General features: G+C 47.1%; 1 long non-coding RNA gene across 1 annotated transcript; it reads right to left on the bottom strand.

The window, feature by feature from the left end:
* Window positions 1-1,361: 1,361 nt before the first annotated feature.
* On the bottom strand, window positions 1,362-9,858 carry LOC135967104 (uncharacterized). Its single transcript, XR_010580969.2, has 2 exons — window positions 9,763-9,858; window positions 1,362-2,878 (listed from the first exon to the last, which is right to left on the bottom strand). It is a non-coding gene; the product is annotated as an uncharacterized lncRNA (long non-coding RNA).
* Window positions 9,859-16,331: the final 6,473 nt, after the last annotated feature.

The following is a 16,331-nucleotide window of genomic DNA, read 5'->3' as shown; positions in this document are numbered from 1 at the left end:
GAAGGGGCCAAGTTCTAGGAAAAAAATCATGTGCATTGCCTTGCTAACTTGGGAATCTGAGCTGCCTTTGAGATATACAAAGATGTCAGGTAGACTAATTGAAGCTTTATACCTGGGCGAGCATTTAGGAAAAAGCGAGAGATAAAGGTAACCTAAGAGCCTTGAGGAACTCCAACGCTTAAAGGCCAGGAAGAGGAGAAGGCACTAGAGGGGATGAAGGAGAGAGAAGAGGAACTGTCAGAGTTGCAGGAAAAAAGGCCATGTGCCAGCCACGCCGGTCCTCAATGCTGGCTACAACAGGAAATAAAATGGATGTGACCCCTGCCATATGGCGCTCACAGGGGAGTGAGAAGGTGGATAGTAAGCAAGAAAACCACAAAATTATAAAACTACAAATTGTAGTCAGCGTTATAAAGGGAAACAGAATAAAAGTGAATTGTGGGCTAGGCGCAGTGGCTCATGCCTGTAATCCCAGCACTTTGGGAGGCCGAGGTGAGCAGATCACCTGAGGTCAGGAGTTTGAGACCAGCCTGACCAACATGGTGAAACCCCGTCTCTACTAAAAACACAAAAATTAGCCGGGCGTGGTTGATGCACGCCTGTAATCCAAGCTACTCGGGAGGCTGAGGCAGGAGAATCTCTGGAACCTGGGAGGCGGAGGTTGCAGTGAGCCAAGATTGCGCCACCGTACTCCAGCCTGGGTGACAGAACAAGACTCCATCTTAAAAAAGAAAAAAAAAAGTGAATTGTGTGGTAGGAAAGAGCTCATCGTGGATCTGCATTAGGATGCTTATGGGCGGCAACTGTCCCCAGGGAAGTGTTTGGAGAAGGGAAATTGTCTGGTACCTGCTGTCTGCTTTCCCACTGTAGCCCGGTTCTTTTCTCCCCAGTTACTTCCCAGGAGGTGCCAGGGACCTAAAGACTAAGTGTCCTTGAGCAGTGAGTGTCTCTGAAAAGAAGGGAGTGAGGACCTTCAGAATGGACCCAGGACAAAAAAGCCCAGCTGACCATTAATGGGTTGGAAAGATGCTATCACAGGGCCTGGTCCCATTGGAAGATGTTTGGGCTTTTCTCCAAGGCCTGGTGACCTCCACCACCTGATCTGAGACTGCCCCTATAACAGCAAAGCCCTTGATCAAAGCAAAATGACCCAGAGAGTTTCAGGTATCGCACAGCTCTGCCAAGCAGATTTCAAAGAAATGCGAACTGAGGTTATCATGGGGATTTTGTGCTAAAGGAACCAGGGTATCAGGTGGCCATGCCTTCTCAGGACCTGAGCCTTGGGGATACCGCACAAGTTCCCTATCCAGGCTTTCTGAAATACACTCCAGCCTAAGGGCATATTTATTCACCCAAGGTCCGTGTCAGATTCCTTTATTAGGTTCTTTTATTTCTCTAAAAATAAACAGTGCAGTGTAATTCATATACAATCCCATTTAACAAGGCAAATGGAAAGAGCTGTTTTAAAGCAGCAGCCATAGGCATTGTGAGAAAGCACAAAGTCAAGGTGCGGGGCTCTGGAGTCAGACACACCCTGGCTCAACTTCCAGCTCTGCCCCCTACTAGTTCAGTGATGTTGAGATGGAGTCTTGCTTTGTCGCCCAGGCAGGAGTGCAGTGGCACGATCCCGGCTCACTGCAACCTCTCCCGAGTTCAAGCGATTCTCGTGCCTCAGCCTCCCAAGTAGCTGGGATTACAGGCGCCCACCACCACATCTGGCTAATTTTTGTATTTTCAGTAGAGACAGGGTTTCGCCATGTTGTCCAGGCTGGTCTCGAACTCCTGACCTCGAGTGATCCGCCAGCTTCTGCCTCCCAAAGTGCTGGGATTACAGGCGTGGGCCACCACACCCAGAAAATTACATAACTTTTTAATGCCTTCCTTCTTCATCTTTATGGGGATCATAGATTTATATGAATGAATTAATGACACGGAGTTTAAAGCCTTTCCCGGTCTAGCCTGAACTCACCTTTCCAGACTCAGCCTATGATTTTACTCCCTTCCCCCAAGCCACATGAGAGTCCCAGGCTGTAGCCACACTGACGTCTCTGCTACTCCTTCGAGCCATCACCTTCTCTCTTACTGACCATGCTTCCCACTGCCTGGGTTCCTTCACGCCACCCTTGTCAACTGAAATCCCACTCATCTTTCAGAGTGCAAAGTAAATGTCACCTCCTCTTTGAAGCATCCGCTGCCTCATCCAAGCAGTCAGCTGCACCTTGCTCTCTATGCCCGTATACTTCCTCTACATCTTCTCGATGATAGTAATAAACACTCAAAGTATGCACTAAGCTTAAGTACTTTAACTATTTTAACTCACTAAATCCCCACAGGAACCATATAACATAGATTTTACCACTCACCCCATTTTTAGGATGCAAAACATAATGCACAGAGAAGTTAAGTAACTTGCCCAATGCCACACAGCCCACAGCAGAGCCAGGGAACAAGCTAAGCCCTGTGATGACAGAGCTGGTGCTTCTAACCACAGTGCTACACTGTGTACTCCTTATTCCTTATCCACAGGGTGCGAAGTTCACTTCCCCCATCAGGTGGGAGAGCCAGGGATTGCATTTTCTTCATTTCTGCATCTTCAGATCATAGCACAGTACCTGGCACATAAGTTCTTGCAACTTTCTTCCTCTCACACACCAAAACTAAACTATTGAAGCAAAACCACTAATTCAGTAACATTTACCCATGTGTTCTGGTCTCCTCTTCTTTTTGGCCATAATTTCTGATTAAAAAATACTGCTCTGTAGTCCTGGCCAAGGGGCCTCATATAGTCTCTTTGAAGTTGATGAATAACAATGAACTTCTTCCAGTTCCTTCAATTAAAAAAGGAGAAGCCATTTTTTCCCCTGAAGAAGTTTGAGGCCTAAGGGTAAAATAGAGACATGGATCTGTCGTGACACCTTGTTTTCCCATTGAAATGAAGAGAATCTGTTTATAAAGAAAAAAAAAAAAGAGTAAAAACAGAATTCAAAAGGCAACCGGGCTTCCAGAAGGGCCCTCCCTGGCCCAGCAGCTCCTGGAGGCAGTTGTGGAATCTGGAGTTGGAGGAAGTCTTGAAAAGAGAGCTCTTTGAAGGCACAGCTGGCTATAAACCAGTCCCGGAGCCCCAGCCCAGCTCAGCATATCTCAGCCAGAACATAGCTAGGCAGGCCAAGGAATCATAAGAAGGGGAGGATATTTTTAAAATCTTTGGCGTTAGCAAAACTGAAGGTTGCCTGACCAGTGCTTGTCTCTTTCTTTTTCCCAGCTCAGTGTCTAATATGTGTATTTCCAGGATTCTGAACTTTACCCCAGCAGATCAGGTCTGGGTGCAAATGGTCCCTAAGTCACCCATGTTCCTTAGGCTTTATCCCTCCTTAGAAACAAAAGGTGGAGCTTTGCCAAGATGAAATGGCATTCCATTCAAAGCTCCAAGTCTGGCTCAGTTCAATATGCTCATGAGGAGGACTTTGAAAGTGCTATGGATAATTTTCTAATAAGGCACAACTACCCAGCAGGACTGAGGCCAAAAAAAGAACCATCTTTCAAATGTAAGTTCTTATCAGCTCTGAAAAAAAAAAAAAAAAAAAAAAAACAGATGTTATTTAAGCTAAAGTTTAAATTTGGGCTAAAGCCTCAGACTTGAAAAATGCTTGCAACCAGAATTGGGAGGTGACAGAGGTGAATGAAGGCTAGGTGGGGGTGGGGGAAGCACTGGTTTGTGATTTTACTTCCAGTCTGCGGTCACTGAGTTCATCAGTGTGTACACTCTTGGACCTGTCAGTAAGAAAGTATATATTGAGCATGGATGTTATAGCAAAGCTCAATATAGCATTTGGAATCGTATGAGACAGGGTTGTTGCCCTTGAGTACTTCACCATCTCACTAAGGAGAGAGAAAACAAAAATAAGCAAAGATCTTTTTTGAGGACTTGGCATATGGTAGGGGCCTCTCAAAGTCACTTCCTGTATTCCCTTTCGGGTGTTGGAGAGAAAAATGATGTGACCACTAAAGATGTCCCTGGGACAGAGAGGAGCCAAAATTGACCATGGAAAGGGAAAGATCACTGTGGACTTGAGTGGCCTGTGAGACTGGCATGGTAAGAAGACAGCTATGGGTAAGGGAGGCCATCCATGATGAGCTGGTGGAGGAGATGGGAGGGCCCATGGTGGAGAGTGGTGAGAGTGAAGGGCAGAAAGCCCAATCAGGGACCTCCAATTCCAGGCCAAGTGGTTTGGTTGAGCCCAGGTTTCAGATTGGAAGCCAGACTCTCTGATGGCTATGGATCTGTGAGTGTGAGAGTGTGTGCGTGTGTGTGTGTGCGTGTTTCTTTTTTGCTTTTATTGGAGTTGATTATTTATGTTTAAAGTCCGAATTGGAATGTCTGGGGTCAGGGAACATGTGCTCTTCAGTTTTTAATTTAGCTTCAGGCCCCACTTACCCAATTAGTCACTTAATTTGTATGTGTATGTTACCTACCTGTAAAAATTTGAGCTTGAGTCCCCAGTCCTTAGGTAACAGAGAACTAATGGATATTTTTGGAATGATGGAAATGGTATTTCATGATTAACAGGGTTGCCAGATAAAATACAGAATGCACAGTTAAATTTGAATTTCAGATAAATAACAAATAATTTTTAATATAAGTATGTCCCATACAATAAAAATTATTCATTTTTAAAATTCAAATGTAACAATGTAACTGAGTATCTTGGCTTTTTGTTTTTGCTTTTTGCTAAATCTGGTAATCGGGCTCATGTGGCATATATAAAATTAATGGGAAGAGAGAGAAATGAGATTAAATGAGGAGGTTGTACAATAGTCTCAGAAAGACATGGATAATCCATTCCTTTAACGGGATGGATGACTGGATTGGAGGTGAGAGACATTCACAAAAAAGAACGAGCAGAGCATGCAGCTTGATTAAAGACGGGGAACAAAAGAAGAGAAGTAACCCCAGGGTTACAGAAACACAATTCACACTACAGCACTGCCGCTTAATTACACAAGATACTCCCAGCCTTGGTTTCCCTGTTACCACTTCTAATGTGTCATGAGGAGTAATGAAGATGCCTTATAAATGCTGCACAAATGTCAGTTGTTGTAAAAAATGCCCCAGCCCCATTCTTTTCCACATACGCTATTACTAAAGCCATGTCTCTTCCATGCTGTCCTTGTCTAATTATTTTGAACACAAAGGTAAAATGCCCCTTTGTTCCATTTCCCTATTGTCCCACACAGCTCAAACTTGTACAGTTCCCTGTTCTCCACATGGGCACTTGCAAACGCTCAGAGCTTCCTGTCCTTGGCAAATTCACTGACCTTTCCTCTGTTTTTTTCAGCAAGCCATTGGTAAAAATGTGTATTAGGACAGAGTTGGGGACACAATAAGCCAGAAACTCTGACCCTCCAGGTGGCCATTAGTCCATGCATAAACACCCTCTGGGTCCTAATGCACTATACCTGGACTTTGTTTCTCTGTGCCCACACATCAGACAGAGACCCCCCGTGCCGATAACACGAGGCGATGGACCCCGATACTGACCTACCCCTGCTACTTTCTAGCTCGGTGTCTTGCGGCACATGGTGTAACTTTTCCTGTAAGATAGTTTGTTATTTACTGTCCTTTTATTTCAATTGCTTTTTCCTTTCTTCAATGTCAATTGTATGACTAATTCTTACACTAAAAGTGCCTAAACCTTTTCTTTCTGGATTACAAATGATGGATGCATAAAATGCTCCCTCTGACCTGGCTTTCTTCAAGTCACCTTGCCCCTGCCCTCAGGGAGCTGAGCTTCTCATCTGTCTCCGGAACTCCTGCCAGAATGCTTCACCTTTCCTCGGCCTCTGTTGCCACCTGCAGGAGCATTTGGAGGAGGGTTCCCGGACCCTGGATGCCAGAGAGGGAAGCAATAGGCGGGTGAAATCTTGGGGTTCACCAGACAAAATCTCCTCACCTCTCTTGAGCTCAGGCTCCAATATTATGTATTTATTTATGTTTATTTATTTGAGGCAGAGTCTCACTATGCTGGCCAGACTGACCTCTAACTCTTGAGCGCAAGCGATCACTGCCGCCCACCCGCCCACCGCCCCCACCTTAGCTTCCTGAGTAGCTGGGATTATCAGCGCGCACAATCATACCCGGCAAAGCTCCAATATTTAATCAGTTGAGTGACTTTGGGCAAATCATTCCTCTTAGCCTATTTCCTCATCTCTAAAAGAGTATTTGAAATCCATAAATTTGCTTTGATAGTGATTGTAAATGGGTCATTCATGTATGTATTCATGAAGCAAACAGCATGTTGGATAAAAATATATGAAAACATAAGAACCTTTTTGAGAGAAAAATCACAATCTTACGGGGGCACCAGTCAAACCCACAGGAAATTGTCAGTTTGTCTTGATAGACCTATGAACAAAGTGTCACATGGTCTAAGTCATGCCTCTTGTCGGGTGCAAGCAGGGAAAGCTTCACAACAGAGGTGACATATTAATTGGACTTGGAAAACCACATAGGAGTTCACCAGGGCTTGGAAGAACACACAGGAGTTCATAAGGCAGAGAGGAGGGGAAAGGACTTTCCAGAAAGGGGAGCAATAAGCCAAAATGTTTTCACCTGCAGACAGTTCCCAAAGAGTGACTGAACTCTTGTATCCTGCAGCAAGCAGGCTTTATAGGAGAGCAACGTAACGAGAGAGGAATGTTGCCAATGTCAAGGGAAGGAGTGGAGAGGCCTGGCCCTCGCAGGAGTCTAGTAGGGGGATGAAGAAGAGGAGTTACCAGGCTGCGAAAAGAACATTGAACCAGGATGGGGAGGTCTGCTTCATGACCCAGGCTCTTCCAACCACTCACTATGGGACCTTGGCTAAGTTAACCACCCTCTCTATGCTTCGGTTTCCTCATGTGCAAGTGAAGATAATAATCCCCACCTCGCTGTGTTGTTGCCAGATAACACATGCAAAATCATTAACAGAGTGCCTGCCGCAGATGTGCTCAAATAGGTCAGCCAGTGGTGTTACTATTAGATATGCAGCTTCAGGGACTTATTTTGTCTCACCAAACCTACTTTCCTCATCAATAAACTGAGAACAAGAGTGTCTGCCTTGCATGCATCAGAAACTGAAGATACAATCAAGTAATACAAGCTGCACAGAATGAGATAATGAAGCCTACACTTTAAAAATATACAAGGCGTCTACTAAACAGAAGGCAGTTTCACTTTCATTACCGTATTTAACTTTTTCTGACAACAACCTTATGAGGTAGGATTATAATGATGTTTGTTTTACATGTGATGAAAGTTGGGTTCCTTCATTTAATAGATGCTCTTTGAGCAGGTTCTGTGAACAAGACAAGACCATGGGAACTGTAGTTGAGAAGAGGAAACAGACTGCATGTACACGTTGGGGGAACCGGATCTCAGGGCTTCGCCCGGCTCTGTCTCTACTGACTCTCTAATGATCTCTCCAAGCTCGTGGCTTTCAGTCCCATGCCTGTATCATGGCAACCCATATTTCTATCTCCAGCCTAGCCCTCTCCAGACCTGCGTGTCTGCCCAATCAACTTCTTCACTTGTTTTTCTAATAAACACCTCAAGCCTGAAATATATAACATTAAGCTCTCTTTCCCCTCTACCCCAACATCTTCCAATCTCAGCCAGCAGCACCTCTGTTTTTCCAGCTACTTGGAGTCATCCCTGATTCCTGTCTTTTTCTCATACCCCCACAAACAATCAGAAAAAAAATCTTATACATATATATATTTGAGACAGCGTCTTGGTGTCTTGCACTGTCACCCCGGCTGGAGTGTAATGGTGCAATCTTGGCTCACTGCAACCTCTGCCTCTTGGGTTCACACAATTCTTTTGCCTCAGCCTCCTGAGTAGCTGGGATTACGGGTGCACACCACCACACCCGGCTAATTTTTTTTGTATTTTCAGTAGAGACAGGGTTTCACTATGTTGGCCAGACTGGTCTCGAACTCCTGACCTCATGATTCGCCTGCCTCGGCCTCCCAAAGTGCTGGGATTACAGGCGTGAGCCATCGCGCCCGGCCTTTTATCCTGCTTTCAAAAAACAAATCCAGAGTCTGAGTGCTTCTCTCTACCTCCAGCGCCACTCCATGGCCCGAGCTCTCTTTCACCTGGTTCACACCTGGATCGCGGCCTCCAGTTTGCGCAGTGACCCCTACAGTCTGTTCTCCAAACTGCAGCTGGCGTGGTCATGGTGAAAAGTAATGTCCATCTGCTGCTCAAAAACCCACGAATGGCACCCCCATTTCTTTCCCATTAAGGCCAAAGTCCAAAACAGTTACAGAGTCTTATACGATCAGTTCCTATCTGCTTTCCTTATACTGGAGGCTGTGAAGCTCCTTAATATATAAACAGTTCTCAGGAGAAGGAATAAAAGGACAGTCACCTCGTCAGCAGAGCCAGTTCACACTCTGCTAGAGACAAGACGAGCTGGGACCTTCTCCCCTAACCCTTACTGCATATGCGAGAGAAGCCAGACCTGCTGGATCGACTGGAAATGCCCAGTGCCTGAGACCGGGAGGAAAGAGAAGCCATGGGGAGGAAAAGACTGTAAACCTGGAAGACGACGAAGTCCCACCTCACCAGTTAGGCAGGGAGGAGAGAGAGGCCTAGGGCGCTCAGGAACTTGGAATAAGATTGCCCTCTGCGGGTGAAACTGTGAAATATCTCACAGTGGAGGAGCGCGGAGACTGTTCGCACAGCAGCCCAGCGAAAACGTCACCCGACTGGAGGTACGAACGCTTTGCAGACTGGGGGCGCCCAAGCGCATCCCAGACGCGAGGGCAAAGGTCCAGGAGGGCTGTGGGGCTCTCGGAAGTATCCGATCACCTTGAGAGGAGTCCGCCGGGTGTCCGAGCCTGATGTCACTGCACCTTCGATTCCTCCGACGCCCCTGCCCTTACTTCCCAGTCTTCCGGCAACTTCTCCCCTTTGGCCTCCCGTAGGCCTTGCCCCCAGGGAGGGGACGCGCTCCACAGGTGGATTCGCACGTGTGGACCCTCGGCAGCACTTTCTCGTGCAAATTAACAAGTGGCCCTCAGGGTGGAAGCACCGCCCAGCCTTTCCTGGGGAGGTCACCAGGGTAAGGCCGTTCAAGGTCTGCAGGCGCCCGGCGTTGCCGGGATCCTCCCCGCGCGCTGGTCTGGGGAGGCCAGGAGAGGGCGAACCCGTCCCCGACAAGCGGCCCTTCCGGGGGTGGGCTCTGACCTCACCGAGTGGTCAGCGGGTCCGGGAGCTCCAAAGGGTAGGGCAGAATTGGGTAGATGAGGGTGCATTTTTCTGGGAGGAGTCTAAGGCGTCGCTGACTCTGAAAGGCCCGCATCCGGAGAAAGGGAAAGAGCCCCCTCCCGGGAGGAAGGACGAGAGGCTGGCCCGCGGGAAGGAGCCCTGGCCGTCCCTCCAGGCCTAGGTTTACCTCTTTGATCTCACCCTCCCCGTGGCGGCGAGTGCCACCAAAGATGTGAGAGGCCAGCGGGTATCGGGAGAGAGCTGAGAGTCCGCGCCGGCGGGACCCCAGATTGGAGCCGCCGTCGTCCGACGGGCAGACCCTGCTGTAATAGCTCCCGGCAGGCCACGGGAGGCAGGTGGGGCCCGCCGCGAGTCCTAGTGAAAAACACCTTCCTCTTGATTCTCTCAAAGGAGCCCGAGCCCTGGGAAGGGACACCAAGGCACTCCCGGGACTCCGGAGAAGGACAACAGCCCCAACACAGAGTACTCGGCCATCCAACCGCCCTTACCCAAGCGGAGAATCTCTCTCCACCTCCGCCCTGCCGGGACTCAAAGTTGTTTGTCAGAGGAGCCGCCAGGTTTCCTTGTAGCTGGGCACGATATGCACTGTGCGCGCGGGCGCGCGCGCGCGCACACACACACACTCACACACACACACACAAGTATATATATTTTTCCAGTTGCCACTGCAGGACTGCCAGCTTTCGGAAATAAGCATCCGCTCCCTCTCCCGGGACTGGGCGTGGGGTTACCGAGAGGAGAGGAAGAGACCTTGCGTTTGCGCTGGGCCTGCTCGGTGCCAGGCCATCCCAGGCTTCTGTCTATCCTGGTTTCTGGTCTGTGCGTTGTGGGTAGCAGCATTGGCGTGTTGCGCCAGAGGGAGCAGGCTGAGCGAGGCTCCAGAAGGTGCGCAATAGCCGGAGAGGAAAGGGCGATGCTGTCACCTGGCCCCCTCCCTGAGACTCCATCCAGCCCAGAAAAAGGAGCTGCTTTCTCCCCCACCTACCCCAGGAGAAAATAAACGGTCGCTGGTATTTTCCTGCGTCTTTTAATTTTGACAGAACTGTTTTGGGTCGGCTATTGTGGGCCGGGATGGAGGTCTTCTCCTGCCAGGAGCAAACCTGCCCACACCCAGGCCGGCAGTGGAGTAAGCCTTGCCCCAGCCTGCCCTCCCGGGAAACAATGCCCCTTTGTCGCTCGCCCTCCCGGGGCTGATCCAGCCCCTCCCCTTAGCTTAGGGCTCCCTCCCGTTAGAGCATTCCAATGATAGCCACAAGTCACACTCTTCTTTGAGGTCTCTGCCTGCGAAGAAAACAAAGCAGCCCTCCTAATCACACGGAGGGAGTGGAACTTTTCCTGTCCTCTGACTATGTGCCAGCCTTGGCTCCTCCCTGAAGCCCTGTCGAGAGGGCTTATTAGGTCACTTATGTTTTGTACCTCGCGTGAAGTCCCACAATCAGTAGATTATAGAGGGGGGCACAAACCCAGCAAAGTCTGACATAGAGAAATTACACATACACACATACATACATACATACATAGTCTTTCCACCACCCAGGATTGAAAATTAATGCTGTTTTTGGCATTGTCCCTTATCCACCCAAGCCCTCCACAAGGCTGGCTGGCATTTGCTTGACTCTAGTTCTACCTTCCTCAGTAAATAACATCTTCCCACTCCATCTTTTTTCCCACTCTTTACCTGTCCCACCTCCTTGGTTGCTTGGTGGCACCAAGGGTCACAGTGAGACTGTTTTGGGGGACCTGGCCTCATATGCCCCCTGCCTCCTCGTTCAGTTCTGAGAGGACAGTGCCTGCCACTTGGGTGTGCCTCCAGGATGGTCCTTTTCTTTTAGACTTTGACTTGTTAATCCTCCCTCAATGCTCCTGCCAGAGTCTCAGTCCCACTGCCAGGACCCAGGCGGACTCTTCCCTCCCATCTGTTCTGCAGAAGGGCAGAACTTTAGGAGTGCTATGAATAATGGCATTTTCCCTTGATGAACTGTTGGCAGCACCGATAGGGGTCCACACAGGCTAGAGCCAGTCCTGGTTTGAGTGTGATCATTAAAGGCGCAGGGCAGTGGATGCTGGCTGTGAGGTCACTAAGGGACCATAGTCCTGGGACTTGGTTTCTCACTGTTTGGGTGCAGCAGGAGGGAACATGTGTTTTGGCAGCTTGCAGGGTGCTTTGGCAACATTTTAAAAATTATTGCCCCCCTTTCCTGATAAATGTGCCCAATTCCAGTTCCCCCTTCCCTCTTCCCTTCATTGTTTTTCTTCTCTTTCCTGTTTCTTCCCACATCCATGGGTTTTCAAGTGGTCCTTTGGCATCTCAATTTCCTCTTCTGAAAAGCTTAGGATTATAGTAATCCATAGTGTGGTAATACAAATTAAGTGACATAGCATGTATTTATTTTTTTTTTTTATTTTTTTTTATTTTTTTTTTTTTTGAGACGGAGTCTCGCTCTGTCGCCCAGGCTGGAGTGCAGTGGCGCGATCTCGGCTCACTGCAAGCTCCGCCTCCCGGGTTCACGCCATTCTCCTGCCTCAGCCTCCCGAGTAGCTGGGACTACAGGCGCCCACAACTGCGCCCGGCTAATTTTTTCTATTTTTAGTAGAGACGGGGTTTCACCGTGGTCTCGATCTGCTGACCTTGTGATCCGCCCACCTCGGCCTCCCAAAGTGCTGGGATTACAGGCGTGAGCCACCGCGCCCGGCCTCATAGCATGTATTTAATAAATTAGTTCCATCTCCTTACGTTTTCTCATTTTTTCCTCTTCCCGGTTGACTTCGAATTCTCCCTACTTTTGCTTCTGCCTGTTCACAGAGACTGGAGATGAGGCTGCATCAGGCAGAGACATAAGGGATGGAATCTGGGGAACGTATGGTTCCTTTATTTCATTTCACCCTCTTTGGACTCCACCCTTTGAAGATGACTATCATTATGAATAGCTGTTAACGTCTGATTAGTTAACTTTCTCCCACCACTGACCTCCATGAGTGACTAGCTCCTGAATTATTTACTTTTTGGAACTCATCATTGGGTATATGGTCACACAATTTGGAATCCTAGAGTAAAATATTCAATACTGTAGGTTGATTCCATTTGGGGCCATGTCTGAACTCAATGACATTAAAAATGTACCAGCCTGCTCTGAAGATTCGTCCGGCAGGTTATCTAGAGGGACTTGCAGCATTCGTCTTAGCGCTTTGTCTGGGCTAAGAGACCTGGCTTCACCTTTTGAGGATTGTATAGTAGTGAGGGCCCTGAACATCCTAGTCTTTTGCAGGAAAGAATCTTCTTGTCGAGAGCCTAGACTGGCTGCCCTTACATGTCAGTGCTTTCTCCCCTCTGTGATACTCCCTCCCTTTACACTTCAGCCTTAATCCGGCAACCATTTACTATGTTGCTTTCTACGTTGAAAGGGGTGGAAATGAAAGTGCAGACTCTGCATCCCTGGTAAGACAACTCTGAAGGGCTATCCTGGCTTCAGAGCTCTCTGGGGGCCTGCTGAATTACTGTTTGCATCACAGCCCACCTTCTCCTTTGCCTGATCCTGCATTTTCCCCTTCCCCACATGTGTTCCCCCTGAGCACTTTTTTGTTAACTTCCTGCATGCTACTGTCATCTCAGAGACTGATTCCTGAGGAGCTCAACCTACAACATGGAGCTCAGTGGAAAGCACATGGAATGTGGACTGAGACATGACTGTGTTCAAACCCTGGCTCTGTCGCTAAGTGGTTATGTGGTTTGAGGCAAGGCATTTAATCCCTCTAAAGTTCACTTTCATCTGGGGGAAAAAGATAACTGTGAGGATTAAGTGAGTTTATATATAGTGTATGAGTGCCTGGACCACTGAAGCAGTGCAGCAGACGTTAGCTTCTCCTTCAGTAATATTTATTGGCATCCTAAGTGTTACTAGAATTTATATTTCTACTTTATAAATTTTACAAGAATTTATATTTTCATATTCTTGATACTAACACTGCATTTTGAAAGGGGTGACTCCTTCCTTATTAAAATTTTAGAACACTATCCTAAGTGAAGTATAATGGTTACCAAATTAGAAGGCATCTGGATCTGGTTGATCTTGAACAAGCAGGTTAATCATATAACTTAGCTAAGTCATTGTGAAATTTCCTCATGTGTAGAAAGAGATATTAATAGTAACTACTGTGGCAGATGGCATTTTCCATAAATGCCTACAAAATACTTTCCATCTCAGCTGCTCTTCAGAAATGACCTTGCCATTCCTCTATCAACAGATGAAATCTAATTCCCCTTCCTTTGCATCTGGGCTGGCCTCAGGGACTTACTTGAGCATTGGAATGTGGCAAAAGTGACGGTCTGGGACTTCCAAGGCTAGGTCATACAAGCTAAGTCATTCTGTGTGGGTCTTTTGGGATGCTCCCTCTTCAAACCCAGCCACCATACTGTGAGAAGCCTGAGCACTTGGAAAAGCCATATGTAGGTGCTCTGGCTAACAGTCCCAGCCAACAGCAAGCATCAACTGACAGCCGAGTGAGCCCTCCTGACATCCAGCACCTTTGGGCCTTCTGACAACTGCAGCACTAGCCCACATCCGGGACCCCAAAAAGAATGGGAATATACTGAGCCCAGTTAGTATACAAACGAAGACAGATAATAATAAATGGTTGTTTTAAGCCATTAAGTTATGGAGTGGATGTCATGCAGCAATAGAAACTAAATCACTAGCTCCTAGGGTTATGTGAAAATCAAGTAAGACAATGCATGCTAAGTGATTACTAAAGTGCTTGGTAAATGATTAATACAGTTGCAGAAAAAGTAAGCTGATTATATGGGGAGATAAAACATGGGCACAAATAACTGCAAAATTAAGCAGGCATGATCTGAATCAATATTTAGTGGGCACCTATCCCATGTCAGGCTCTCTATATAATCATAGAATCTCCAAGTAGAACAGAATTTGGGAGCTATTCTAGTTCAACCTCCCACTTTGTGAGGACATTTTTTCTTGAATGCTTGTTTAATACAACAATTATTTATTAAGCTCCGCTCTGCACCAGAAAGTGTGGTAGATGGTAATGTCAGGAAGTGGGATAGAAAGAACTAAGACACAGCCCAGTGCCAGAGGCAAACACATGGACAGCTTCTGCCCAGTGTCATATGTGCAGGGAGAAAGGATACGAAGAAGAGGGATGCATTTCCCCTGCATGGAATGGGGTGAGTCATCTCACTGTTAATTCTCACTGTTAATCAGCTCTGCTGATTCAGCTTCCTGGTGCTCTGGATCCTGCTGATACATTTTCTGTGCATCAACTTGTATTCTGAGTGGCAGTTCTCCAGCTCTTTGCCTTCTTGCTCCATATCCCAAAGTTGGCAGTTTACACATCCACTTATCCATCTCTGTTCAAACCTGACCCTTGTCAAGGAAGGAAGGGTTTACCTGGCTCTTGAACACCAGCCTGTGGGCTCTTTGAGGCCAATGCCTGGATCTTGTTCATCATTGAGGCCCCAGCTCCTAGAGCCAGCAAAATAAAACAAAACAAAACAGAGAGAGAGAGAAGAAAACAGCCACCAAACAAATGCATCTCATTTTGTGTGGGTTCAGAAAAATGCCGGAGATTCCTTTAATTCAAGCTTATTTCAAACAACTACATCAGGGAAAATTAGCAGTGTAAGCTGCTTTCTCAAGCTTCATGAGCAACACTAAGTGTTTAATAGGCTAAGGGTTTAATAGGCAAGTAAAATCAGTTAACAAACAAACAAACAAACGCTGAAGAGTTCGAGTCCATTACAGCCAAGTAGTTGGCAGCTGCTATAGTTATGACCTGTCGTAGTTACCCACATACAGCCATGTTTTATGGCTTCTTAAAATTATTTTTAAAAATATTTCACAAACCATGGGTTTCACACAAATATAAGGGTTAGAGTTTCAATTTTAAAAAATAAACTAAGTTTGGCGTCACATTAGAGAAAGCTCTGGATTTCTCCTTTTAAGAAACAGAGGAGGTGACTCACCAGAGCAGAGGAGTCATCTGAATTGGGCCCTTTATTCTCAGCCTAACCTGCTGAGGAGCATCATGTACAACTCACAAGGTACTGGGAGCAGGAGAATTTGCATGGATAGACAAAAGTTTGCTTCATTGCTCAGTTTCCCTATAATCACTTCTCCTCCTTCTTCTCCTCTTTCTTATTTGAAACATATTACTTGTTTGTATTACTGTTTCTCTGCAGGGCTGTAACTGTAGTTTAGACAAAACAGTAGAGTACAGGGCTCTTTCATTTAGCAGCTTAGTGTAGTTTTTGTTGCGACAGTGTATTCGTATCATAGGGTGGGGGGCAGAATCTATTTAATCAACTCTGGGGTCAGTACGGGCCCCTATACAAAATCACCAAAACTCCCCTATGGAGAAAAAGATGGGAAATTAGAAGAAAAAATAAAGCTCGAGGGGGAAAAGGGTAGAACTTTCATTTGGGAAAAGAGGAGGAATGGGGAGTTGAGAATCAGTGTGTACTCTTGGGTCATTGGGCGCAACCTAAGAGACTGGGGTGAATCCAGAAGCTGTTGGACCCCTGGGACCTGGGGGCAAATTGCAATGGTTGGTGGGTGAACTTCTGGGCCTGGGTGTGAAAATCAGCAATGAAGTGCAAACACTAGATATTGGTAGTAGACCCCGGAAGTTGGTGGTGGATTCCTGGTGCTGTTAGAACCAGAGAGCTGCAGACACAACAGAGTAAGAATAGCTCAGGGCTCTGAGGGTGTAGGATCACACGTGAGGGTGGCGGCAAAAATTTAGAGCAGTGATGGCTAAGGAGGAAATCTATTTCTCAGTAGGAGTGGAGCCTCTTCACGCCAGGAGGTCTCGTGGCGGTGCCACCCTCTTAAAGTGGAACTGGAGAGAAACTGTTCCAGTGTGTTTGAAACTTGCCTGGTCAGCCTCTCTGCTCAACACCCCGAAGGTGATGGTCTTGTGAGACTCATTGCATGTCAGTGGTACTTTTGGCACCTGTCCAGGAACTTTTAATACTGTTCCTAAGCAGAAATGAAGCAATGGCAGGGCATGGTGCCCCTGTCAACCTCTAAACAGTCAATCT

Source organism: Macaca fascicularis, chromosome 14 (assembly GCF_037993035.2).
Source record: "Macaca fascicularis isolate 582-1 chromosome 14, T2T-MFA8v1.1".
NCBI classification, from domain to species: domain Eukaryota; kingdom Metazoa; phylum Chordata; class Mammalia; order Primates; family Cercopithecidae; genus Macaca; species Macaca fascicularis.
The sequence above is the reverse complement of the archived record's forward strand: the minus strand, read 5'-3'. Positions and strand labels throughout refer to the sequence as shown.